The sequence below is a fragment of the Bacillus rossius genome, chromosome 2 (assembly GCF_032445375.1).
Source record: "Bacillus rossius redtenbacheri isolate Brsri chromosome 2, Brsri_v3, whole genome shotgun sequence".
Classification (NCBI taxonomy): domain Eukaryota; kingdom Metazoa; phylum Arthropoda; class Insecta; order Phasmatodea; family Bacillidae; genus Bacillus; species Bacillus rossius.
Genome location: NC_086331.1, coordinates 28790305 through 28817539, shown reverse-complemented (window position 1 = coordinate 28817539; position 27235 = coordinate 28790305). Strand labels below are relative to the sequence as shown.

The 27235-nt window shown below is 37.7% G+C and overlaps 1 protein-coding gene across 4 annotated transcripts in view; it reads right to left on the bottom strand.

The window, feature by feature from the left end:
* Window positions 1-27235, bottom strand: part of LOC134529205 (DNA (cytosine-5)-methyltransferase 3A-like) — a 190106-nt gene that overhangs the window by 139831 nt on the left and 23040 nt on the right. The window contains exon 1 of one of the 4 annotated variants that reach the window (XM_063363065.1): window positions 25564-26492. The exons of the other annotated variants lie outside the window; for them this stretch is intronic. The gene's annotated coding sequence lies outside the window, so the exon portion shown is untranslated. Of the gene's footprint in view, window positions 1-25563; window positions 26493-27235 lie in introns of those variants that run through there. 4 annotated transcript variants of the gene reach the window in all.

Sequence of the window (27235 nt, the reverse complement as noted above, 5' to 3'; positions counted from 1 at the left end):
TCGACGGGGACACGCCCACCCCAGGTCACTGCGGGGGGTGGGCAGGAACGTTGACAGGGACGACGACACACGGGACAGGACCGATGACAACGTCGCAGTAGGGGTCCTGGTCGACCTCGGTGACCCCGTGGTGACGCCACCGGAGCCGGATCAGGGACGTCGACGGGGACACGCCCACCCCAGGTCACTGCGGGGGGTGGGCAGGAACGTTGACAGGGACGACGACACACGGGACAGGACCGATGACAACGTCGCAGTAGGAGTCCTGGTCGACCTCGGTGACCCCGTGGTGACGCCACCGGAGCCGGATCAGGGACGTCGACGAGGACACGCCCACCCCAGGTCACTGCGGGGGGTGGGCAGGAACGTTGACAGGGACGACGACACACGGGACAGGACCGATGACAACGTCGCAGTAGGAGTCCTGGTCGACCTCGGTGACCCCGTGGTGACGCCACCGGAGCCGGATCAAGGACGTCGACGAGGACACGCCCACCCCAAGTCACTGCGGGGGGTTGGCAGGAACGTTGACAGGGACGACGACACCTGGGGCACGACACATGGACGGGCCCCCACGACGACACCGACTCAGCCTCCTACGGGGGGACAGCAAAAGGGGAACGGTGGTTGGCAACTGGCAAGAGGGGGCGGGGAACGGACGCCCGTCAGAAGGGGCGGAAGGGGTCCGCGTGGCGCAAGCATGGCAGAGCTGGAGCGCTTCGTGGACCGGGTGCTCCCGCCTGATGACGTCAGCGCCTACGCCAACGACACTGATGGACCACTCATCGAGGACGTAACACATGACAACACTGCTCAGGGCGACCTGGTCGACCTGAGTGAACCAGTGGTGACGTTGCCGGAGCCTACCCAGAGACGTGGACGGAGGTACGTCCACTCCTGGGAACGGCGGGTGACGGGGACGGACGTGAGCAAGGACGTGACAGACGGGGTAACGGTCCGGCTCCTCAGTGGGGAGGGCGATGTCGACAGGGCCCAGCAGGTGGTCCTGGACTTGCCTTCCGGGGAGCCGAGGATGACCGCTCACGCGGGGAGGGGACCGGCGTTGCGCCGGTCCACGCGTGAGAAGACGGCCCCCCACTACCTCCGGGACTACGAGTGGGGGAGTCAGCGCAAACCCCGCGACGTAAGACAAACGACCGACGGGGGGTTACGCTGCAGCGTGATGCAGCTCCTGCCCCAGTTTGCCCGACCCGGACGGAATGACGTGACGAGCTCCGACGACCAGACAAGTGGCCGGACGCGGACGCGGCTGCCGGTCTAGGTCGGCGTCGGGGGCCAGGACGGCCTCGGGAGAGGGGGGGCATATGACGACAGTCGTCGTACCCTCCCAGATACAGAGGCCGTACCTGGCCACCGACGCGGGCCTGAGGGGGCCTGTTTTCCCCCCCAGTGAACCCCAGTGTGTGCGACGGCCAGGGACGCACCCGCGTGCGCCCTAGCATGCCAACGAGTGTTTTTTCTATGTGACTTTATCTTTTATTTCAGTGTGTATATATTTGTAAACGATTAAGGGATTTGAATGTGTGTAATTAACTTATTTTATTTATTATTCATTGTGCAAGTTCGCTGTGTAATTAATGTCTCGTGTATGTCTTTGTAAATAATTCAATAACTTTTTCTGAAGTGTTTCGCCGTAGTATGTAATTGCAGCCTGGCGCGCCGCGGGACGGAGCTCTCTCCCACGCCGGCCGATTTTCCCCTCCCTCCCCGCCACCCGCAGGCGCCGGCCCGCGGGCGAGCGGGGAGAGGCAGTCGCGTCCTGGTCTCGAGCGGAGACAGACGTGTTCGTTGCTCCGCGAGCCGCGCACGTTGCGCTCGGGATTGAACGTTCGCTCAGTCCGCAGTCGGTCACGGCAGCTGAGCTGCCACCGCGAATCAGCTTAGCATTGTTAACTTACGAGTCATCGGGAGACGTGTCTAGCGGGCAGTTTCTACAACGCGAACGTGGTGCTACGAGTCTCTGAACTTTTCGCCGTCCACGGAACATTACGTAACGGGCCGCGTATGTACAGCGCTCCGTCTTCGGGCCCTCTCTCACTGAGTCAGCCTAGCATTAATAAACTTTACGATTCGCGCCGAAACGTATTTGAGAACCGCCCCGTCATCAGGGAGTCCGTGTCGCCGTGGTAGGGCACTTGTTCCGCGACGGTTCCGCCAGGCTGCGGCAGGACTTTATAAGCGTTAATAAAAGACGGCTCGTGAAATTCGTTAATGCCGTGTTCTGCTTGCGACAACCTACCAACATTCCTCGCAATCACTTCACTTTCCCTCCAGGTCCCGCCTTTCCCGGTCCCGGCCACGTTGGCCTGGACCCACACCTCTCCGACGAGGGCAGTACGGGCATAACAGGACATTTATTTCAACGGGAAAACGGGGACCTGAAGCCGAGGGACGTCAACTGATTACCAACAAGAATTTTGGGCACATGAAAAAATGTTTACTAGCAGGTGGCTTGTAAATATTTGCTGCTTATAATTTTCAGAGCGAGGACTTTCACAGTATGGTATATGCACTACAATTTTTTTGACTTGACAACGTCTAATAAATCGATGAACGCCGGCTGCATGCACGAAAAAGTGTCCCACTACGGATGTCCCACTACGGATGTGTTCTGTTTGCTCATTGTACGCATGCGTGGCATCTCTCTTCCACTCGATTAGAACAACCATCGATTTGACTTTTCAATCATATTTTCGTCGTTTGAATGATTAATATTATGTAATTTAATGATCGTCCACCGATTTTCAGCACAATCGGTACGGTTATTTAAAAGTAATGTTGAATTTTCAAATACGTTTTTGTACGAACAATGGTGTTTTACAGCTACACATAATAATTCAAGTTACACCCGGGATCTTTTGCACAATGTTTTAAAAAATATTGTAACACATTATAAATAAGTTTGGTGTATTTGGAATGCGTATTTGTTATAAAATCGTGTTAATATTATACCCCTACCGTGAACAAAGGTTTTATAAATATATATATATATATATATATATATATATATATATATATATATATATATATATATAACATTTGAAACTACATCACCTTAGTATGGCCTCGTGGGCGTGTGGTTAGCGTACCTAACTCTTAAACTAAAGGTTGTCGGTTCATAACCCGGCACCTGCGAAATTTTTTTTTGTACTTGTAAAAATAAATATGGCGTACGCAACTTTCAAAAGTAATAAATATATTTGAATTAATGAATGCAAATAAAAGTAAATTTATTAATTCAATTGCACATTTAATTTCACTCCTTTGTATCCATACAAAATAGTGATAATTCAATAAAGATGATTCAATTTTATTCATAAAAGTATGGAGAGGTAGATTTTATCATGCAAAAGATTGAAAAATTAAAAAAAAATTCTTCCTCAAAGAATATAATATTTTTAATGCCTAAATGGTTTTGTTGCAAAAACCTATTACGGCTCAGTCTCAGCATTTAATATATATAATGTCAATAATATAGTTATTATATATATATATATATAATAAGGTAGTTATATATATTCAATGGTCACAGGCCGAATATGATATTTCCTTTTCTTCTGGATTAATCATTTCATCAATGTTTTGTTATGACGTTGTCACGTTAAACTATCGTCCGTAAACCGACTTTACAGACAACCAATTTTTTTGTTACAAGTTATATATTTGTAGGCTGATTTTCTGCTCTGGGTCCTCGTTTCGTACTTTGAACTGATTCGTCAAGTACTTTACATGAGCTTGATTATGATTTCAGACTTTTTTTTACGTAAAGGCATGATGGCTAGGTGAGAAGTGCTACGTGTCTCTTGCGAACATCTAGCTGTCGTGTCATTCTGCTACGTTGAGAGTCTCTCCCCGCACGTGAGGGTTCAATGTTCTAGAGGTGTAAAAGTAACGAAAAAAAGTGTGCCCGTATGTATTCGTTACTATAACAATGAGTACTCGTTACTTTCGTATCGTTACTCGTTACTTCTGATACCGCATAACATGCTATGTTATGTAACAGCAACGAATCGAGTCGTATTTCGTACGCGTACAGTATGACGTCGCATAAATAATAAATCGAATATAAACAATTAAAAATATTTGGTAATTAACAGCTTTTGTTAACCAAGAAATAATTAAATCTCATTAGAGCGGCTTTATTATAATATCTCTTTTAAGATAAGAACAAAAAACGTGAAAATACGCGATAATAATAAAAAAACATACATATTTATCATTTGTAAAAAATTATTTCTTACGTTGTTTCTGTTACAATCTCAAACTTTGTCTACACACACAATACCTTTAATAAACTGTAAAAAACTTGGACGACGAATTTCCAAATTATACTTTTCTTAATAAACAAACATCGTTCTTTGTAACGAATAAGCGCGCGCATGCGTAAAACATACGAAAAATGCGAGTAACGAAATGCATTCGTGTGTAACGTTTCGTTACTCGTTACTAGATGCCGCACCCGTTACTTAGTAACGAATACATAGGGTTTGCTACAGCTCTACAATGTTCATTTGCAGGCGTCTGAATGCGTACATCGTTCGACAGCCTCTGCCTTTAGCCACGGGAATTTTTAAATTTCTTTGAGGTTGACGAGATTTTATTAGGGTACTTGACTAGATGTATGTGAATACTTTTAACTTCACATGTAATGGAGGTTATTTTACCACATGAGGTAAGAAAAATACAAAAGTTGCTTCAATGCCTGAGGTAGGTATCAAACACATGATCCTTACCCTATGGGTGACTATCACTTGTAATGCGTGCCATCTCATCTGACCAGCTTTTACCTTGTGATATAGATGGGACATGTTTGTTTTCAGAGATGATGGTTAAAATGTCTTGGGCAAAGAGCCCTTTGTAGAAAATACTAAGTATGGTAGTTATTTTAGTCGAAGTGATAATTTAATCAAACCCTTAAAGAATCGTCAAGGTTTTTTTTTTGTTTCTAGTGTAAAAAAATTCATTGAGAGGATGGATTTGTGTCAAGGAACTGGAAGTATACCACCTCACTTGAACACTACATAGTCTACAATGAAAGACTTTTGAGCTCAAGAAACTATACTATAGGGGAAAGGATGATGAGGTTCCTAAGATTTAAAGAATAGTACTTTTTTGTTATTTTCCAAATAATTAAGTGATTTAATTGAGTTTGCAATGATGAGTTAAATGATTAAATAATAATAGTGGAAACACTAGGTTTTACATAGCATGAGAGTGTAGGTAGCCATGAACTTGAAAACAATGTAGAATAATGTAAAACTCTCAACGAAGATTGTGGTAGATCCCTGACAACAGATACATGAAAACGATATGATAAATTAAATTATATTGATACAGCTCATGCTACTATTGCTGATAGCTACGATGATGACTTTGAGACTGTGATAGTGACATGGACTTTGCGATTTTAAGAATATTAATAACAAATATTTAAATAAGTTGGAAGCAGCAGCACACTATACATATTGTACATCGAGAGACAATCCGAATGATTGGTGAATAGGCTAAAACTTCTACTTGATTTGCCAAATGCTGAAAATTTATACATCAAAGAAACATGTTTGTCTTATGTATATAGTTTAGAAAATGTATACAATTTAATGTGAAAATAAATATGGCTTTTCTTTAATATCATTCTTACGTACCTACGTACTTTCGTGCCATACTTACTTACGTGCCGCATAAAAAACATTACCATACCTGGTTCTTTGATTTAACGTGAATATTTTACATTTAAAATTTGATTTAGTTAAAGGTCAATGACTGAAATAATGTGTAATATAACTGTTCTATAACTGTTATGATTTAAAATACTAAGATTTTGAGGATAGTATGATCAGTAGGATATTATTATCTGATATCGCTTTAATATTTCGCTTGAAAGAAATAAATGGAATACATTGCTTATATGAGCTCAGTAGCTTACATCAAAAAATGGAACAAAGCGATATTCAGCTTGGTTGGTCTCGGTAGGTAAGAACTAACAATGGGACAATGGAGTATTAAGATTTGTGGGGCTAGGTAGGACACAACGGGAAAAGTAACGATGGGATACGAAAGGTAGGATACGATTGGCAGGATACGGTTGGCAGTTTAGGTTAGAATGATTGAATTAATGGTAAGCGGATTATGTTAAATAGTGGACCTATAATCACTTATGGTTGAGTGGACTCTTCTTAGGTTTTTATTACATGTGTTATTAAGTGCAGTCATAATGAGTTTGGTTACTATAAAACTCTTTCGTTGAATATGATAAGGGTGTAATGATAATTTTCTCTCTAAGATATTTGATGTAATACCTGCAATACATTTTATAGTAATCATCAAGGACACTGGGTTTAATTCATGTTAATCTGTCAGTACAACACTTTTATCATATATGTTTGAAAGAGGTCTTTTTGTAACCATAAAGCATGTTAAATATATCTGCACAGTAGATCTAATTGTTTGGAGATGTGTGGCTTGTATGCCTGACACTTGACATGACCTGGTTGAAAGGTATGACGAGTATCAAAAAATAATGTCTCGTGGTTCGGATACGCTTGGTATATACGTCTGATATTAGGACATGACTTGCTTGAATGGAATTCCTAGCAATCGTAAAAGAAGGCTTCCTGATTTGGAGACATGTGTACTATATATTTGTAGCTGACTTTATAGTAATCATAAGGTGCAATTAATACTGACTCCATTGCAGATGTAATGATGAGTAATACATAAATGTCTTCGGTTGTGTAGTTGTCTTGTATAAAGTCCTTGTTTTCAGTGATGAATAGTAATTAAATAATTTTTAGAGCCTAATTACTTTTTTGCATTGAGCAATGTTTGAACCAAGTACTAAATTAATCTAATTAATCAAGATGTTAATCATTTTATGAATTTTAGTATTTTTTCCGAATTTGTAGGTCAATAAATACAAATTTCCAATATGGCGGCTATATCAGCTTACTGGAGGCTGGTTTATGTGGAACTTAAAAACAACTTTTTAATTGGATTTTGAACATGATTTTTTAAATGTTTTTTTTGGTATAAATTTTTTTTGCATTAATTAAGTAATCATTCTATTAACGAGTGATTTTTGTATGCTTTTTGGAATTTTTCCTTTAATTTCTAGGTAAATTATTACGAATGTCCAAGATGGCGGCCAAAAGTCCAGATGGCGGGTTTCGTAGTAATAATAAATGTTTCTTGCAAAGTAGTGGGTAAAAAATAAACTAATATGGCATCAGTGCACTCTAGACGACGAAAACAAGATGGCGGACATGACATCATACTAGCTGGCGATATATATACCTTGGCATTAGTGTAAGGGGTCAGTCTGTCTGTCTGTCTCTTACGTGGAGGAAGGATCTGTCGTAATTTTTTATTTTGCCCTTACCATGTTCGAACCGAGGACTTCAGGATGTAAGTACATTTTTATTAAACGTTTATTAAAAGTTTATTAAAACTTAATGAATTTATTATAATTTTAAATTTTTTCCAATTAAAATCTGATAATTATGGATTTTCAAGATGGCGACCATAACGACAATGACGGCCGTACCGAAACATGCAACGATGACATCATACACATTCAAGATGGTAGGTGTAACGAAATATGCAACATTTCTAGAATCCAAGATTTTTACCGTAATGAAATGTGCAATGATGTTTTTTAAATAATTTTTATTTAAATTTGATTAATTAATTTTTTTGTGAATTTTAAATTTTTCCCCATTTTTTCTAGCATAAAATACAGATTTTCAAGATGGTGGCCATAACTATAATTGCAAAAATCTAGAATCTAATATGGAGACCATATTGAAACGCGCAATGCTAACATCATACACATCCATGATGGCTGGTGTAACGAAATGTGCAATGTTTCTACAATCCGTAATGGCGACTGTAACAAAATGTGCAACTATTTTATTGTTTTTTAATAATTTTTATTTCAATTTGATTAGTTAATTTTTTTGTGAATTTTAAAGTTTTTTCCCATTTTTCTAGCATAAAAATACAGAATTTCAAAATGGTGATCATAACGATAATTACAACAGTTACATCATAATTCAAAATGGCTGACATGTCATACTCATTGTCAAGGTCATGACCTCGGGCGGCTTAGGGTGGCTTGCCGCTGGGGAATTTAAGTCACTTTGGGGGATTTTGAAGCAGTTGGTAAAATTTCCCCCAAAACTGGAATTTGTCCCTCGAAATAGGGAAATTTTTTAGGAATTTTGGCAAGTTTTGAGTCATTTTGACTAATTTTGAAGATGGCCGCCGTGACATCAGATCAATTGGTCATTGACCCCATCCACAATCCACAGCTTGAAGTCTGGCGTAGGAGCCCCTTTTCTACACTACTGTAGTTTGTTTTCTCCTCGTGCTCCTGTTTATTCCCGAGAAATATTTTACTGCATGCAATTTGTTTTTCTTCAAATGAAATTTGCAATTGAATTCAGAGTTTCGTTTAATCGGCGAATTCCCGTTACCAAATAAGCACTTTGAGGAATTCAAACAAATTAAATTCATTACTGAGTCGATTAATATGCCTTGAGATGGCTGAGAAACACTATCATGCAAGACCAACTTCCTTCTCCTTGATGTCTATCGATGCCCTCCTTCTCTTGCGGTGTGGGAGAGAATTCTGCATTCCACATTAAAAATATAAATAATATTTACCTCAACACAACATGCGGTGCCATCTGATGGAAGGAATATGAACTACTTGCAACAAGTTCCTTGTATAAGATAAATTAAATCCTTCTAACGAAATATTTAAATGCATACATATAAGAGCGATAATATTGCGTTAATATTGGCAAAAAAAATTTCAAAAGTGTGTCCGACCCTAGCTGGATCATTTTCTGAACTATGGAAGACGATTTTGATAACATATCAAGAACAGAGTCACCATGGTTCCAAAAGCAGCATTGTCATCGCCGGCATAGATGTGTCGGTACTGTGGAATTTCGTTCACTAAAACCAACAATCAGAAAGGCAATAGTGCAAAGAGTCGTTTGCGGGAAATGTTACATTGCGACAATTGTGGCTTATAGTTAAGACGAAGTGATAAATAAAAAAACATCCAAATATCTGCAGGTACTCTTTTTTCGTCTACTGAAAACAAGTCAGTTTTTGGACCAAATGTGTTGACTTGGCATAAATCAGCACACTTGAGCATCTGCATCGCATGCATTAAATGAGATTCAGGCATCGAAAAAACGTAACGAAGATATCGTAACACAAAACGAACTTGATGACAAGTTTCCTAAGATGAGTCATGAAGGATTTGATCATCCTACAGAATTCTCTGATGGATTTTCTGTTACTCGAGCTAAAGGATTAAATAATATTATTGGAAACCATTACAGCAACACCCGCTTTTCAGAAAATGAGAACAATATAGAAGTATTTGAAACTACCAAGAAAGAATATTGTGATGATGCACTGAGGCCAAAACGATGGAAACGATGCGTTAAACTAAATCATTTTGATCAAGCTTATGATTGTCACTGATACGATGGTAATTGTGACATTGAGGCTGGTGTTAAAATGGAGTAATTCAGATATATTAAAAATAATTAACATGTACGGAAAATTGAAGCAGCAGCAGAATAAATTGATTACAAGTCCTAACATATTGGTCGATCGTCTGAGACTGCTGGTGGCATCGGATCTTGGAGGAAACTACTCGCACATTGATGAAGTGGCCTCCATACTTAAAAAAACCAATGGAAGATGACTACATACAATTTTATCATTTATTTAGTTTCATGTGTATAATATTTAAAAATTAATCAATTATTTAAATTTAAAAAATATTGTTTTATCTCTTCTAAGCTGATTTCTAACAGACTGAGTTCTCTTAGTATCCTATAGTACTCTATCAGTCGTAACCCACCGATCGTAACCTACCATATTACACTGATCGTATCATAATGTATCCTGCGACAGATCTAATCCCTCGAATGAGATCAAATTCCTGTGATATAATGCTGCGATGAGATCGTATCTCTGCGATGAGATAGTATCTCTGCGATGAGATAGTATCTCTGCGATGAGATAGTATTCCTGCGATGAGATAGTATTCCTGCGATGAGATAGTATTCCTGCGATGAGATAGTATTCCTGCGATGAGATAGTATTCCTGCGATGAGATAGTATTCCTGCGATGAGATAGTATTCCTGCGATGAGATAGTATTCCTGCGATGAGATAGTATTCCTGCGATGAGATAGTATTCCTGCGATGAGATAGTATTCCTGCGAAGAGATAGTATTCCTGCGATGAGATAGTATTCCTGCGATGAGATAGTATTCCTGCGATGAGATAGTATCCCTGCGTTGAGATCGTATCCCTGCCTAGAGATCGTATCCCTGCCTAGAGATCGTATCCCTGCCTAGAGATCGTATCCCTGAGATGAGATGAATTCGGATCCCTGAGATGAGATGAATTCGTATCCCTGAGATGAGATGAATTCGGATCCCTGAGATGAGATGAATTCGGATCCCTGAGATGAGATGAATTCGGATCCCTGAGATGAGATGAATTCGGATCCCTGAGATGAGATGAATTCGGATCCCTGAGATGAGATGAATTCGGATCGATGAGATGAATTCGGATCGATGAGATGAATTCGGATCCCTGAGATGAGATGAATTCGGATCCCTGAGATGAGATGAATTCGGATCCCTGAGATGAGATGAATTCGGATCCCTGAGATGAGATGAATTCGGATCCCTGAGATGAGATGAATTCGGATCCCTGAGATGAGATGAATTCGGATCCCTGAGATGAGATGAATTCGGATCCCTGAGATGAGATGAATTCGGATCCCTGAGTTGAGATGAATTCGGATCCCTGAGATGAGATGAATTCGGATCCCTGAGATGAGATGAATTCGGATCCCTGAGATGAGATGAATTCGGATCCCTGAGATGAGATGAATTCGGATCCCTGAGATGAGATGAATTCGGATCCCTGAGATGAGATGAATTCGGATCCCTGAGATGAGATGAATTCGGATCCCTGAGATGAGATGAATTCGGATCCCTGAGATGAGATGAATTCGGATCCCTGAGATGAGATGAATTCGGATCCCTGAGATGAGATGAATTCGGATCCCCGAGATGAGATGAATTCGGATCCCCGAGATGAGATGAATTCGGATCCCCGAGATGAGATGAATTCGGATCCCCGAGATGAGATGAATTCGTATCCCCGAGATGAGATGAATTCGTATCCCCGTGATGAGATCCTATCCCCGTGATGAGATCCTATCCCCGTGATGAGATCCTATCCCCGTGATGAGATCCTATCCCCGTGATGAGATCCTATCCCCGTGATGAGATCCTATCCCCGTGATGAGATCCTATCCCCGTGATGAGATCCTATCCCCGTGATGAGATCCTATCCCCGTGATGAGATCCTATCCCCGTGATGAGATCCTATCCCCGTGATGAGATCCTATCCCCGTGATGAGATCGTATCCCCGTGATGAGATCCTATCCCCGTGATGAGATCCTATCCCCGTGATGAGATCCTATCCCCGTGATGAGATCCTATCCCCGTGATGAGATCCTATCCCCGTGATGAGATCCTATCCCCGTGATGAGATCCTATCCCCGTGATGAGATCCTATCCCCGTGATGAGATCCTATCCCCGTGATGAGATCCTATCCCCGTGGTGAGATCCTATCCCCGTGGTGAGATCCTATCCCCGTGATGAGATCCTATCCCCGTGATGAGATCCTATCCCCGTGATGAGATCCTATCCCCGTGATGAGATCCTATCCCCGTGATGAGATCCTATCCATGTGATGAGATCCTATCCCTGTGATAAGATCATATTCATGTGATGTGATCATATTCATGTGATGTGATCATATTCATGTGATGTGATCATATTCCTGTGATGTGATCATATTCCTGTGATGTGATCATATTCCTGTGATAAGATCGTATCCTACCAAGTTGTATTCCCATACAAATGTGTGTCCTTTGCATTAAATGTGCTATTTTTATAATGTGCTTCCCTTTTTCCAATGTGCTTCCTTTTTGATGAATGTTCTTTCTTTTTAGAATGTGCTTCCTTTTTGACGACGAATGAGCAACCATACAAATATGCTTTCTTTTTAGAATGTACTTCCTTTTAACGACGAACGATCAACCATACGTCTGTACACAGGACTGATTGGCATCGTGGTAAGGAGACGACTAGTCTATACACTTGACACTGAACATGACCTAGCCTCGTGGTCCAGACACTTGGCCTATATGCCTAACATTGTACAAGACCTGGTTGGAAGGTATCGGTAAAATTAGACTTCTATGGTAGGCACAGCGACAACATATTTATTTCGTCGGACAGTTATCTTGTAGAGAGTCGTTTTCGTAGTAAGAATTATTATTAAACCCCACAAAAGGTAATGGAAACCAAATTAAAAATTTATTCTAAGCTTTAGTTACTCTTATCACTGGTCGATAATCCTAACCAAGGAAAAAAATCTATCGGGTCAATCTTACATGGGAGCGCGGAAGACTATCATACTGAAGACTACCATAATGGCAGTATTCCGACTGGCCTCTTCGAAAAAGGCGAAAAGTACCATAACGGAAAACTGCCATAATTTCAAAGGACGAGACGGAATTCTGCCATATTTTCTTATACACTATGGAAAGAGTACAGCGGCATTGCTCTCGAAGTAGTGTATATAATACTCGGTAAGTAGTGCTGTCAACCCTCTAGCTGTTTCTCAGGTTAACTTTAAAGCTTACAGATAGCGCTTTTGACGGTGATAGTTGCAATAACAAATCACTTCCAGGTCGCGGACGAGAAGAAAGAAATGTTTCCAAAAACTTTTTATAGGTAGCAGCACTGTATTATTATTACGACGATTTAAAAAAATACATATGGTATTTTTCCATTATGGCAGTTTTCCTCCAGTTTTGAAGGAGGCGACGGAAAAGGACCATAATGGAAGACTGCCATAACAAAAATGGACGAAGGGGAATTCTGCTAACATTTCTTATACATTCCACGGAATTAGGAAAACGGCCTTACTCGTAAAATCGTAATGTAACTAGCTTCATAGGAATTACATTTTTGCACACTGGAATAATTGAAGTAATTGTAGATCATTATTTAATGATAGCAAATCCAACGCAAATATTCAAGGGTTTTCTTGTGTAATGTTTTTCATTAATATGGTGATAGAACACAAAAAATTAGATATTAATTTTTTTAATGTCCATATTAAATTATTTAAAGTCTACAAAATATATTTTTTAGTTGCCGAAATTCAAGGGAAATATTTTTGTGTAGTGTACTATGCCCGGCAGTTATCTTAGCGTCTGAGCTCCCTAGTCCTGTCTGGCGGGGAGGGGAGGGCGAAGAGAAAGCGATACCCTATTGTCAAGGTCAGCGGCCAGGTTGTACTAGCAGAACAGAAAACATTCGGCGCGTGACTTCCTACACTACGTAAGTCTATGCACGTCCGTGGGGGCCCCAGGGCGTTAAGGCCTTTTGGCTAAGAGCGCTGGGTTACCAAACCAAAAGTGAGAAATCCTATGAATTGTACTTGTATTACATAAGTGTAACATTGTGTAAATTGCAGTGGTTGTGCTCGAATATTTGTACTCATCTGTCAGAAAAAGTAACAAACTATTATCTAAACCTGTAACGTTTTACTTTGTCCCATTAAATATACTTACGGTGTCTGCTAATCATTATGCTAACCAAAATTAATTGAAATGTTAACTCAGTAACTAGCAAAAACCAGACACGATTTATTTTGGAAAACTAGGTCACTTAGTATTTAAAATAAATTTAAAACTATGCTTCTCAATTCATTGTGTTCTCAAAGTTAATTAAAACAAAAGTCTTACAAGAAAAAGGAAACGACCAAAACATTACGCAATTGTAGCTCTCCGCGCAAAAGCTATCTCACAGTTGATGACGCAGGAGCCAGTCTAGCCCTTATCGTTCTCCGGTTTCCGTACCTAAAACGTTCCATTTAGTGCTGGATGTACATTTAAGTAAACATCGAGCTTGTTATGTTATATTTGCTGCTTTAACTTCATGTCAGTCGTTTAGGAAACACCTGACTACCAACGTTAATGGCATTTAAAAAATGCTTGTGTATGTGTGGCTTTATATTTTAATGCACCTATAATCGATTATTTATTATAAATGTAAATACAATTTGCATTGTACTTCCACTTTAGAATGCATATTATAACCTTCAAAACCTCATATATATTATATGATTTGTTTAATGTAAGTGTGAAGTTCTCTTTCCATGATAATTGATTATATTAGGTGACGAAAAACAAAATTAAGTTAAAATTAATTACTAATATTACTATTCTTATTACTTTCTCTAGGTACTCCCGTTTTCCCCGTTCTGTCATTTCGTCAACGCTTCATACTCATCATTTCTCCACAATAGGCTATCAAGACCTTACTTGTTAATAGCCGCCCAACTCACACACACCCTAACTGCCCAAATATTTTACTCCACTATACACTACGTAACAGTAACGTAGTAAAGATATATTTCCATTGTTTATTAAATACTTAAAACATCTGGTTTTTTTTCCTGGCGTAGTCTGTGGGTCATGTGGTTGTTCTTTGCTGACTTTACGAATCCTGACTATGGACCGTTCACTCACACCCGTGTACTTCGCTGCTCTTGCCGTCTGTCTCTGTAAAGGCTCGAGCAGACATTTATTTTTCGCTTCTTCATCAATAAACTGCATCACGGTTTTTATTATTTCCCGCTCTCCGCTATGTATCACTTTACCGCGCCTCTGCGAGCTGCCACCTTCGCCTTCCATTTTTGGGTATACACTCAAGGGCGATATTTTCCTAACAGCCACTACACGGCTCTCGGCTACGTGTCGCCTGCTTACCCCCTCTTCTTTCTCTGGTCCCGCTGTCCCCGCACCCCCGCGCTGAGACACGCCAAGATAACTGCCGGCCACAATAGTTTGTTGGCACAGGTCAAGCAGCACGGGCGCTCTAGGGGAGACATAGGCTCGTACATAGAATGTTGGTGGGCTTTGCACAAGCTTTCAGTCGTTCAAAAATAAACTCTGCTAAAATTTAAGAATTTTTTCTATTACGAAATAAAAAATATTACCATGTGTAGCATATTATTCTGCTTCTTTAAAACTGTCAGATCAAATTGAAATTCGTTTTTTTGTGCCTTACGACACTTATAAACGAAATATGACACATACATTAAGAATAGAATAACACATAGAATAACAACCAAACCAAAAACACATTAACACAAGACATACACTGATACATATCAATAACTTTACGACAAAACACGAAACAAAACAATACACACATAGATAAAGATTAATATAGTCCATATTAACTAATTGGTTATAACTGGTTACTTTGGTTTTCACAAAAATCTTAAACAGAAACTAAAATGAGGTATACAATATAAATATGTAGATTATAAACGTTTTAAATAACATTTTGCTTAAGTTTTAAACCAATGAATGTTTCTAGATTATATAAAGAGATTTATATTTTTTTAAAAATTTTATAGTTACTAATGGTTTTAAAAGTGTCACTAATTCTATACCTAATTGCAAGTTGAAATTCTTAATCCAAAACGAGATATTATGTCTGAAGCATCAAAAATAGTAATAAAACGTACACAATAAAATGTGCATCACTGATTCAACATCTAGTAAATAGAAAATGCAAATTAAATTTATATAGGAATGCAGCATATTTAAAAGAAATTTAAAAGCCTTAAAATTTAAAAAAATTAATTTAAGAATTTTTTCTGCATGCTTTCAATCCTATTACAATCAAAATTAGTTATTTAATTCCAAATTACGACACAATATTCTACTTTAAAGCTAATCAATTTGAAGAACAAAGTATACAATCAGATGTTGATGTAGAGAAAGTTATAAATTTAACAAGACTTAAGATCTTCAAGTGCAACTAATAATATTATCTACATGGTGAAAAAAAAAGCTTGGCATCCAATATAACTCGAAGGTATTGGACACCACGTTTAATGTCATTTCTTACTGTGTGATAATTCTAATTAATTGAATTAGTTTTTATTTGCTAAAGGTTATACAATAAATGCTATCGTAATTCAGAGACGTTTGTTAACTTGAAAACCAGATCTGGACAACTGAAATGTCTTGCTGAATAGTTTTACAAATATATTTTTTCATTAGCATCTTTTCTTGATAAATTCTTGATTACAGTTGAATATCATTTATTAAATATTAAAGGGTAGTGGAGATAAACTACTACTTTACGGAACACCGAATACCATGAAAGTGCATTTGCAAATATGACTTAAAAGCTAATTTTTGTAAAATAATTAAAACACATATCTTGACGAGGCCTAAAATTGATAATTTTTTAATAGTGAAATTGTGTTGGAAATTATCAAAAGCTTTGCTCATGTTGTAATAAATAGAATATTTTAATTAAATTTGGTACACAAATAATATATATATAAGTGTGTGTGTGTGTTAAAGATAATCTTCCTGGTTGAAAACGATGGGGTTTTTCAGAAATAATATTTTAGGAATAAAATTCATGTGCCAATAAATTTTTTTTTTCTCGAAAAATTTTTTTAATTCAGTGGTAGCTGAAATGTCGTAGAAAATTGTGGCACAACCTACTACTGCCTGAATCCAAGTCCGAAATATTAGAATCTTAAATAAATACATTCAAATTAAAAATATTAGTTAAAACAAGACACATCTTAGATTAAAGTGAAAAATTAACTAATGCAATTAGCTGCTGCCACCCAGTGAAAAAGAAATAAAAATATTGCTGCCACACCCGGGTGGCATTTTCAGTATGCTAGTGACTACCCTAGAAAAGGGGGGGGGGGGGGGCAGTAGGCTATTTTAAGGACGCTATAAAATATACATATTGTAAATACATCTTTCCGTTATTCCATATTTTCAAGTAAATCAGTGTGGTAATTATAAATAATTTTCAATATGAAACACCCCGAATCAATTGGTGAAAAGGCAAAATGCGTATTTTAGTGTCTAAGCAAAGCATACGGTAGTTTAAATTTTAATATTATAGATTTTATGTCTGTAAATAAGTATATAAAAATATTACATGTAAGCTATTTATATAATGATTTGTGTTTAAAAACATTGAAGAACAAGTTATGATGCAAACAAAATATATAATTTAAAAATTATAATGAACTGTAATCGAAATGCGTTATTAGTATTAGAGAAATGAAAGTGGTAGTTGTACGGAAAAGGCCTGGGTTAAGTTTCACAGTTGGCCTCCCTGTGTTTGTGATGTCAGTGTCCTTTCAGCGAAATAATGTTTTTATTTGCCAAAATATTTACTGAAGTAAAAAATTCTGGAATGTTGAAGTAGATTTTTTTTACATCAATTGGCCTAGCTTGAATGAGCAAGTAACTTACAAATTTTTCATGTTCGAGCACTCTAGCCTCTTGCTATGTTTGCATGTTTTCTGTGTTCCACGATAATCCGTCAAAGGGGCGCCTGAGTTTCCGTTCTACTGTTGTTGGTTCCAGCTCAAGGTCGCGTCTTTGTGAAGAATGTCGTTACGAGGAAGGGGAATGGAATCCCGTGCGTCACAGCGGAACGGGGTGGTTGATGTCTAAGGGCGGGAGGGAGGGAGACTACATTGTTTGTATTGAATTGTGTTCATTCGTGCATTTTGGGAGAACACCTTTCAAAAACTTTAAAAACTAAGGGCGCTGGAAGGCTAATGCAGTCGCCCGAATTCCGCTAGGTAGCAGAGGCTGCTCTATCCGCGGTGGCGGCTGGAAGCGCGCCTTATCTCAGTTACAATCTGCGGTTGCCCTCTCTCTCGCACCCGGGCCGTGCCGAGCCGCGCTGGCGACAGGCAGGGATCAGCTTACCAGTGTTGTCAACTCCACTGACATCACACCCGAGAGCTTTTATCAGCGAGTCCTGTCCTTCAAGGAACACATGGCTCTTGCCGATGAGTAGGGCCTACTCGGCTTTCTGAAGCGAGTGGTTGCCACCGTATCTTAGCATATGACCTACCCGAGTTAAATATAGACAAATTTGTATGATAAAATATTCTATAATGTACATTCCTAAACTTTTATACTTGCATATAATTGATAATGTATTTTGTGTTCCGTTGTTTTGTATACATTAGCTATATGTGAAATTGGAAATCTAAAAACTACAACGCCGAGAATTACGATTTATGTAATTATTATCTTTTAAATAAACACATATACAAACATAGCGTGTAATAAAAATTATATTCTAAAGGAATGGTGTCGCTTACGTATCACTAATGTGCCATGGGTCGTGGGTTTTATCCCAACACTTTTTGTCTTAGTTTATCAAAACTGAGTTGTTACCACGGTGATTGCATGTGTAATTTTTGCAGTCTAATTTGCACATTATTACATCGTTTATTATAAGATGTTACTAAATTATTGATGTTTTACTACACATAAAAAGGTTATTTAAAAGGAAATAAAAAAACGGGATTTTTAAGTTATATCTCAAACAGTTCTATTTAAAATTCTAAGTGATCTAAACTTCATACGTAACAGTTTTCTTAGTACATAAGAAATGGCGCGTGGCTTGATCGTTGAATCTTGATAACTTATTAAGTAAGACATGCGTACTCATTTTTAATGATAAACAGCCCTAGCATTAAAACTCTCTATAGACGGGAACACACAGTTTAAACTTTTAAAAACCGACAAAAGAAAAGGAATATACTTTATTACAAACCAAAAACTTTCATCAAGAAATATTCTGCTTACTAACAAATTGTTTGGGATCCCAGTTTTTCTGTGTTTTTTTTAATGAAGACATTTTTTAGTGATAAACTACCTACCGTGTTTATTGCCCTACAAATCTTTGTAGTTGTATTACAGATACATATTGTTTCGATATCGCCAAACATATCTAAATGCAAACTTGATTTATTTATAGTAGACCATAATATATTCTTTTATATACATACATCAATTACCATTTTGGGATTGTGTCATTATTGAGTATTACAGTCTATGGAAGTCTCCAAACAGCGTTTTATATTTTTATATACTGTATACATATTTACGTATAAAAACGTTACGGCACGATATTTAGCGAGATGCTTTTGTTCAGGAATCACTAACATTAATTTAATGAAACATTTATAACTGGCAATCACCAACAGCAAGGCCCTTCCTCAATTAAATATTAATGTAACAAGAAATTTGTAAAAATGTTTGTCCACTGCCTCAGAGAAAGCAACTGGAGGGAATTATTTTTATTTAAATATTAAATTCAAACAGCTAATATATTAACACGCACAAAGTGATTGACCAAATATGGTCAATTGTTTGATTTATTTTTTGGCAAACCTTTTTGTACAAAAGCAAACAGGCAATGTAATAAGATGTAATGTCTCATTAGCTAACTATTCAGCCAAATACTATTAGAATATTTTTACTGTAATTTTTGTTTTGATACTATTAACATATTTACAACACAAAAAGTAGAAACACATTAACAGTCATCTGAATACAAATTTAAACACAAGTTCTATAAGCCAATAAATTAGACTAAAAAAAGACAGTGCTGACGAATAATTAGAGGAAAGCTGGAAACTGTTTTAATGTATTCAGCATACCCCTAGTATGATCACATTAGGTTTTCCCCAATTTCCGAGTAAAGCTTCATCCGCCATTTTGAAAAAACTGAATATTTTTGTTTGTTTTTGAGGTTTTTCTCAAATTTCTCCAAAACGAAGCGACCAATCAAAAAGTATGTAAAGAAGTTAAACTTAGATAGTTGAATTTCGCTTCAAATGAATACCATATATACAAAAAGGGGTATTGCGTTTTCTTTAGAAGACAATTTGAAAATTACTCATTTATTTAGATTTGTGGGAAATTCCAAATCTATCGGTTTTGCACGTTCAACATCTCTGAAGCGGCTCATCATTAAACAAAAAAAAAAGGGGTACATCATTTATAGGAAATTTATTTCAATATTTAGAAAAACCTAATTATTTTACTAATTTTTTACATTAACAGGTATATGCGATTTTACATGTTGAGGTGTGAATGATTTTGGTTTTTTTCCCACTTATAGATAATTCAGTAGAATGCTTGCATTTATTCATCGTAAATATGTAGGTTAAAATCAAGTATATTAAACATTTGATTTTATTAGATATTCATTAAGTTATGAATATGGAAACCATTTACATGTACAAGTAAGATGTATTACAGACAGTACTCTGGCAAAGTGGATCTCTTCAATGCCTGCTGCTATTGCGATTTTAGACCAAATTGAAACATTCTGTGGAGTGTCATTTGCGACAACTGAGCAGCATGTTGTTGCCAGGGCATCACGTATATTAAGAGACGACATTGATGTACAGAAATTGCTGGACTGGTTTACCTCTCATTATCCATTCCCAGTTAAGGAAGAAGTAATGTCCATAAGTACTGGACTGACAAGAGAAGAGAAGATTAACTGCCACCTAGTTTATGAAGCCGGAAATTTCAGCATTTCGAGGATGATTGGCAGTAATTTTGGTATTGTCAAGTTTCAGCGAAAACAAAGAGTGATGCCCCTACGATGTGTTAATTCTGCTGTGAAAATTCACAAGGAAGAAGTTACAGTCAACCCTGTTACGATTTTCCGCAGAATTTCATTACATAAAAAAATCAAATGAACAACTGAAACAATACTTTCAATTTGAGCTGGCTCCGTATCCGTTGTCCTTATTTGACGAAGTTGGTGTGCGTAAAACACGCAAATCAGCATTCTACGAACTGTTTACTCCTGAAAAGGATTCAATGGATATGAGTAACTCTGCTTCTGTCATAGATGGAGGCTACCTCTTACACCGTGTGTTGTGGCAGGCCCGAGAACCATTTTCGTCAATATTAAATAAATATGTCGAGTATGTTAAACATTACTTTGAACAAGGTGCAACCATTGTTTTCGATGGATATCCAGATGAAACAAGTGCTAACGGTATAAAATCTGCGGAACGACTTCGAAGAGGCAATAAGCTGACAGCAGCAAATGTTATGTTTGATGAGACAATGTCGGTGACAATGCCACAATAATTATTTCTATCAAATGAACATAACAAGAACCGTCTTATCTCCATGTTGACTGAGAAATTTAAAGCTGAGCAGTTTGTTGTAAAGCAGGCGAAGGAGGATGCTGACACTAATTGTGACCAGTGCAATTGTCATCGCCCAGCATGCTGATTGTGTGGTTATTGTGGGGGAAGACACTGACCTGTTGGTGATTTTGACTGCATTAGCTCCAGACTCCCCCAACATATATTTATTGAAGCCAGGAAAGGGTCAACATAGCAATGCACTTTACAGTCCACGCAATTTCAATTCATCCAAACCTGCTAAGGATAATATCCTATTCATTCATGCATTCAGTGGTTGCGACATTATATCAGCTTTTTTCAGAAAAGGAAAACTGAAATTCGTTAAGATGCTGAAGAAATAGAGTCAGTTGCAAGAAGCTGTAAGGGTGTTTAACAAAGCCGAAACTACTGCAGATGAGGTTGATGTGGCAGGACTGAAATTCATTGCGGCAATCTACTCTGGACGTAGTGATATACCACTAGATGAAATACGCTACAAGATTTTTCAGAAATCGCTACAAAGAAATGAATTTAACCTCGCTTCTTTGCCTCCAACTCCAGCAGCTGCTCGCCAGCATTCCTTGAGAACATATTTGCAAGTGCAACTGTGGAGCAACAACCTCACCGATCCACTGCTATGGGGCTGGAAGATTTCCAAACATGGTCTAGTCCCTGCTACAACAAAGAGTTGCAGCACCCGAAGAGCTCCTCAAAACTGTGTCTTGCAGGTGTGCCAAAGGCTGTCATGGAGTCTGCTCTTGCCGAAAAAGTAATTTGAAATGTACAACGATCTGCAAGAATTGCAAAGGCCTATCGTGTGCCAATTCCCCAGTAGACGACATTGTTCAACCAAACTTCGTCTGCAACGAAGAGCATATAGACCTCCAAGAAGACACGTGTTTATCAGACTATGAGAATGAGATCTTAGAGCAGCCACCTGAATTACTTTGTTCTAAAAGAAAGAAAACATAAGTGTGTGTATTATGTACTTAAAAAGTGATTTATTAGCTCACATGTTATGTACTGTTTTGTTTGTAAAAATTGTTTGTTATAACTGTACAATATAAATGATAATGAAATGTCTCTTGATTATCATAGATGCACTGCTGAATGATTTGGTTTAAGATGAGAAGGGAGATTGGTAAATCTACAGAGTTAGAGGCACCATGTATTACGAATAACTGTCTGATGTGATATTATTTTGAAAATATGTTAACATATCATTTGTGTTTTGTTTTAATCACATGTGTGGTTATGTAAGCAATAATATGTCATATTCTCAGTGTCGAGTTAACTGGCCAGTCTTTAAATCATTATCATATGTGTTTATTGTATTCTCTGTGTTATAAATATTTTATTTTGAATCGTTATTATTTAAAGAGAAACTGTTTAATTCTCCACGAATGCACAGTGCTAATTGATATTAACAAGTTTCTGATAATGTTGTCATGAGACTGATAAAGCCATAGTACATTATATTGAATATATTTGATAGAACAAGTTTCTAGTTTTTTTGTTTTATTATAATGTTATATTTGATAATCACTATTTTGTATTTATCTATAAAGATACTGGTAAAACATTTTAATGCTGTTTTTAATCACTGTGTTTCTATATTTTCGGTAGTATGTATGTTACGAGTATCCAATAAATCCATCATATATGATAATTCTTAAGTGCTAAAACTTTCAATGGATTGTATGTATAGTGTGTAAACGAATAAGTATGTATATTATTCCTTCATTTTCAGTAACAATAGAACTTTTTCGATTGTCAAAATTATTTCGGATTAGGAAACATTTATTTTATTTTTTACCTTTGTCGGCACCCAGCCTTCCATTGATTTTGATTACCTTATTTTCAATATATTTATTAAGTCACAAAACCATTTCTTATTCTCAATACAACAGATGAAGTAAAAGAAAAGTTTATATCACTTAAGTGGTTTAGCATGTGTGATCCTTTTTAAAGTGTTTTTAATCCTATGTTGTATAAAGTTTGCGTTTCCTACCAAATCAAATTAGATGGTAAATGTTATGTTTGACCAAATAAATATCTGCTTATCAAAAAAAAATTAATCGAAAAGAAAGATTTCTCACAACATAACCGTTTTACAATAGTGGCTCAAATTATTAATTTATATATACAAATGTATGTGTACTAAATAAAACTCAGTGTTCGTAAAAAGCATAATAAAATGTTCTTCAACTTTTATTACATTAATTTTTCGGTTAGGATGGGCTATTTCGGATATATTGCTAGTAATTAAACTAAAAAATTAAATATTTAGAAAATACTTTTTAAAAGGTGGTTTTCAAAAAGTGTTAATTAAGTTAAAAAATAACCCATTTCAATGTATTTTGTACTCTTACGAATCGTAATTTAATAAGCTACATTTATCTTCGGAACAATTTCTTTGATTGGAAAATTCGTTTTCGAATATTGAGAAAAATCAGGAAAAAAATGAAAAAATATACAGTTTTTTAAAAATGGCGGCCAACGCTCCACTCGTAAATCGGGGCAAACGTAGGATACTCTTACTACGAATGAACTCCGTCGATTTAAACAGATTTCAGCTTTCCTCTAATTATTCGTCACCAAAACCTTTATTTTACTGGCCTATATTGTCTACCAACAAAACACCAAATTACAAAAGCATTAACCCACAGACCGAATCGGTGGATGATAAGTTAGTTTAATACAATGTACACAAAACTCTGAAGTTAATATTCAATACAATTTACATAAAACAACCCGAATATCAAGTCAAATAATAAGAAGGGAAAATGTTTACACAAAGAAGTGACTAATCAAGGTATCAGAATTAATCCCGGTAACATTTATATACATTTTATATTGGCTACTAATAAAACTAATAACAAAAACATATTAACTCACAAAAAATGTCAAATACCTAACAGAGAAAACAAATGCCGATAGTAAAAATACTTTAAAAATAATATCACGTTATTTAGCATTTACAATGTAGGTATAGTGATTATTTAAGCTTCCTAATAATTTTTGATGACATACATATCTTGTATTGCCTACCAATAAAACTTGTTATTGCAAAAAAACATGACAACATACAGAATTACATGGCAGATGCTTAGAAAAACATTTCACTACACTATTCACAAAATAAATGTAATAATTTATTTGGCGTAAATATATCAATTATAGCATATACAAAATAGACTATATTATTTAAATGGATACATTCGTTACTAACAAACGTGTATGTATATATATATATATGGTGTGTGTGTGTGCGTGTGTATTTACTGCTGCCACAATTTTTTATAATACACATACATAAAACAAAACATGGAAAAACGCATCAATATTTTTATCTTACATTAAAAAATGGATGGCTGGCACCTAAAATAAACTTGTGTTCTCAACAGTCATACAAAATTAAAAACGAGTGGGAAATATACACACATATATGATAACTTAAGACATAAGAGAGAATATTATTTAAATAAAAATATCAATATACAACGTTTTTAAAACGGACTAAAAAGTATAAAATAATTTATCCTAGTCTCATACAGATTTATAACCCCATCCAGATTCCTAACTCCACACAGATTGTCCTGTAATATTGTATTTATGAAATTTTAAAATCTATGAAAATGCCTGTCCACATAAAAATGAAAACAAATTACATTAATTTAATTAGTTAAAACAACTTAACACGTACTTCTAATGTAAAAATGCTTCTGGGCTCATGAATAAACCTAGTTATTTTTAATATGACCCACTACCATGGGCGCCGTTAGCGAGGGGCAGGAATTGCCCCCCCCCCTCCTCTAATATTTTAAAATTTGTGCCCCCGGACCCTCCTGTGCGCAGTATTCCATATTCTCCCACTCCCCAGATTAGGTTCGTCCCCCTAATTAATTTTTCCTAACGACGCTGGTGCCCACTACTATGGAGGCACAGTTTTTTATGTTCTATATCATAGGCGGATTTATGGGGTGTACCCTAGAAGGGTAAAATATGCACTGGATAATATGACTTATGCAGTAATACACAGGTATTATACTAGATACAGACTACCCGTGCACCCCCCCCCCTCCCGTCCCCCAAAGGTCATTCCGCTTGGGCCCCCCCCAAAGGTCATTCCTATGCCCGTCCCCCCCCCCCCCCAAAAAAAAAGAAGGAATTCCTGGTTCCGCCCCTGGTCTATAGTAAGGAACCATCCCGGCGTTTGCCTGGAGTTATTTCAGAAAATATTGTGGAACGGGCCTTAGAAACACTGTAGCACCATGTAAAATTAGTAATTACAACCAACTCTATTTTAAATGAAGCATATATTTTTTAATTCACCCTAAGATAAAATTTAAAGAAAGTAACTGACAAACCATTTTACATTATTTTGTGTAATAACTTACCGCTCATCGGCACATTCTTGGTACATTTAACATTCACCGGAATTAGATGCTGTAGAAACAGTTAATTGCACGCATTCGGAAGTAGATGCGGTAGGTGCGCACAATTTTGAATCGGAACCTTCACATTGTTGTGAAATATAATTTTTTAATTTTCGCTCTGCGTGAAATTTCTTTTTAATCCTCGCTTTCTTGTTGTTTTTTGTTTTCTTATAAGGCCGCCCAACCACAAATTTTTGTAGGGCCATTTGGAAACAAAATAAAATAAAATCTACTCAAACGCGGAAAAAAACCACTAGTTTGTGTTGCACACTGAGCGATGCTAGCCGCACGAGTGGAGCTACGGGCTGAGCTCGTATACCTGCTGCCTGCTGGCAGCGCGGCAACAGCGCGCGCCACGAGACCAGGCCGTGCCGAGCTGCGCTGGCTCCAGACGCGATAACACCAGACACCGCGGCGCCTCCAGTGCTGCGGGCTGCATCCGATATATTCTCAGAATGCCAGGAGCAAAAAATACATGCACTGCTTGCATCCTACAAATCTGCTGCAATTTTATTACAATCCAGCATTGTGAAACATGAATAATAAAATGAAATCCAAACGCATTTCGCGCATGTTCTCATTTTCTTATAAGTATTACCATGACGTTTATATAGTCTAATGAAAAATGACTTATTTACATGCCTGCACACTTTTTTCGTAACAATTTATGAGTAATTTCATTTAATCCCTTCAATAGATTACTTAACATACTTCAGTTATACCAAATTTCATTGACATATCTTATCTTGTTTTCAAGATTTGTATAATGCAAAATTGAAAAAAACCAAACTTTGAAAGCGATTTATTTAAAAACTATTTGCCTAAATAATATTAAATTTGGTACAATCGATGCTCTTCGCAGGATGAATAAATGTTACAAAGAAAAACGAAAAAATATTTTGCGAGCAGCCCCCTTAAGGGCGCCGTCTGGACGATGGAAGGAAGCCACTGTAGACATTTACCTCTATATGTCTCTCCTTTAGAAAGAACTTGAGATTTTCAATTTTTGTTTGGGCAGGAAAGGAGTAAAAAGAACATTCGACGTCGGTCTGGTGGATTTAAGTTGTTTCATAACCACCTTAACACTTTTGCGACCCCGCCAATATCACGAAAATGGCTCTTTTCAACCTATTTTTTTGTGCAGTAAAAATCGTCAGAATTTAAGGAACTCGCCAGTCAGACGCGCCCTCGACCTTCTTGCATTGATTCCTGCATTTAAACAGGCATGTCACCACGGAAAATCTTCTGAGGCACTAATAAAGGTAAACGTATGCACGGGCGAAACTGCTAGCCACCTCGTGGCACCCTCTGTAGCTGTACCGGCAGCCGGCTGCTATCTCTCCCGCCGCGGAGGCGAGGCGCGTAGGCTTGGAAAAAGGTGATGGGGGAGGGGGGGGGGGTGGCGAGGACTTGCCTTCTCAGGGCGATAGTGGCCCTTCTCATCCTCTTCCCCCAGTCTGAGGAATAACTGAACAAGAACGTGTAAAGGAATTAAGGAGTGATATTCACAATGGACCATTACATGTATTCGGGGACCATTCAAAGTGCAGTGAACGAGAATACTATTCTGATGGTTCTAGAAGCACAGAAGAGAATATCGTTCCAAGTATGAAAAGTATGGGCATGTGGGATG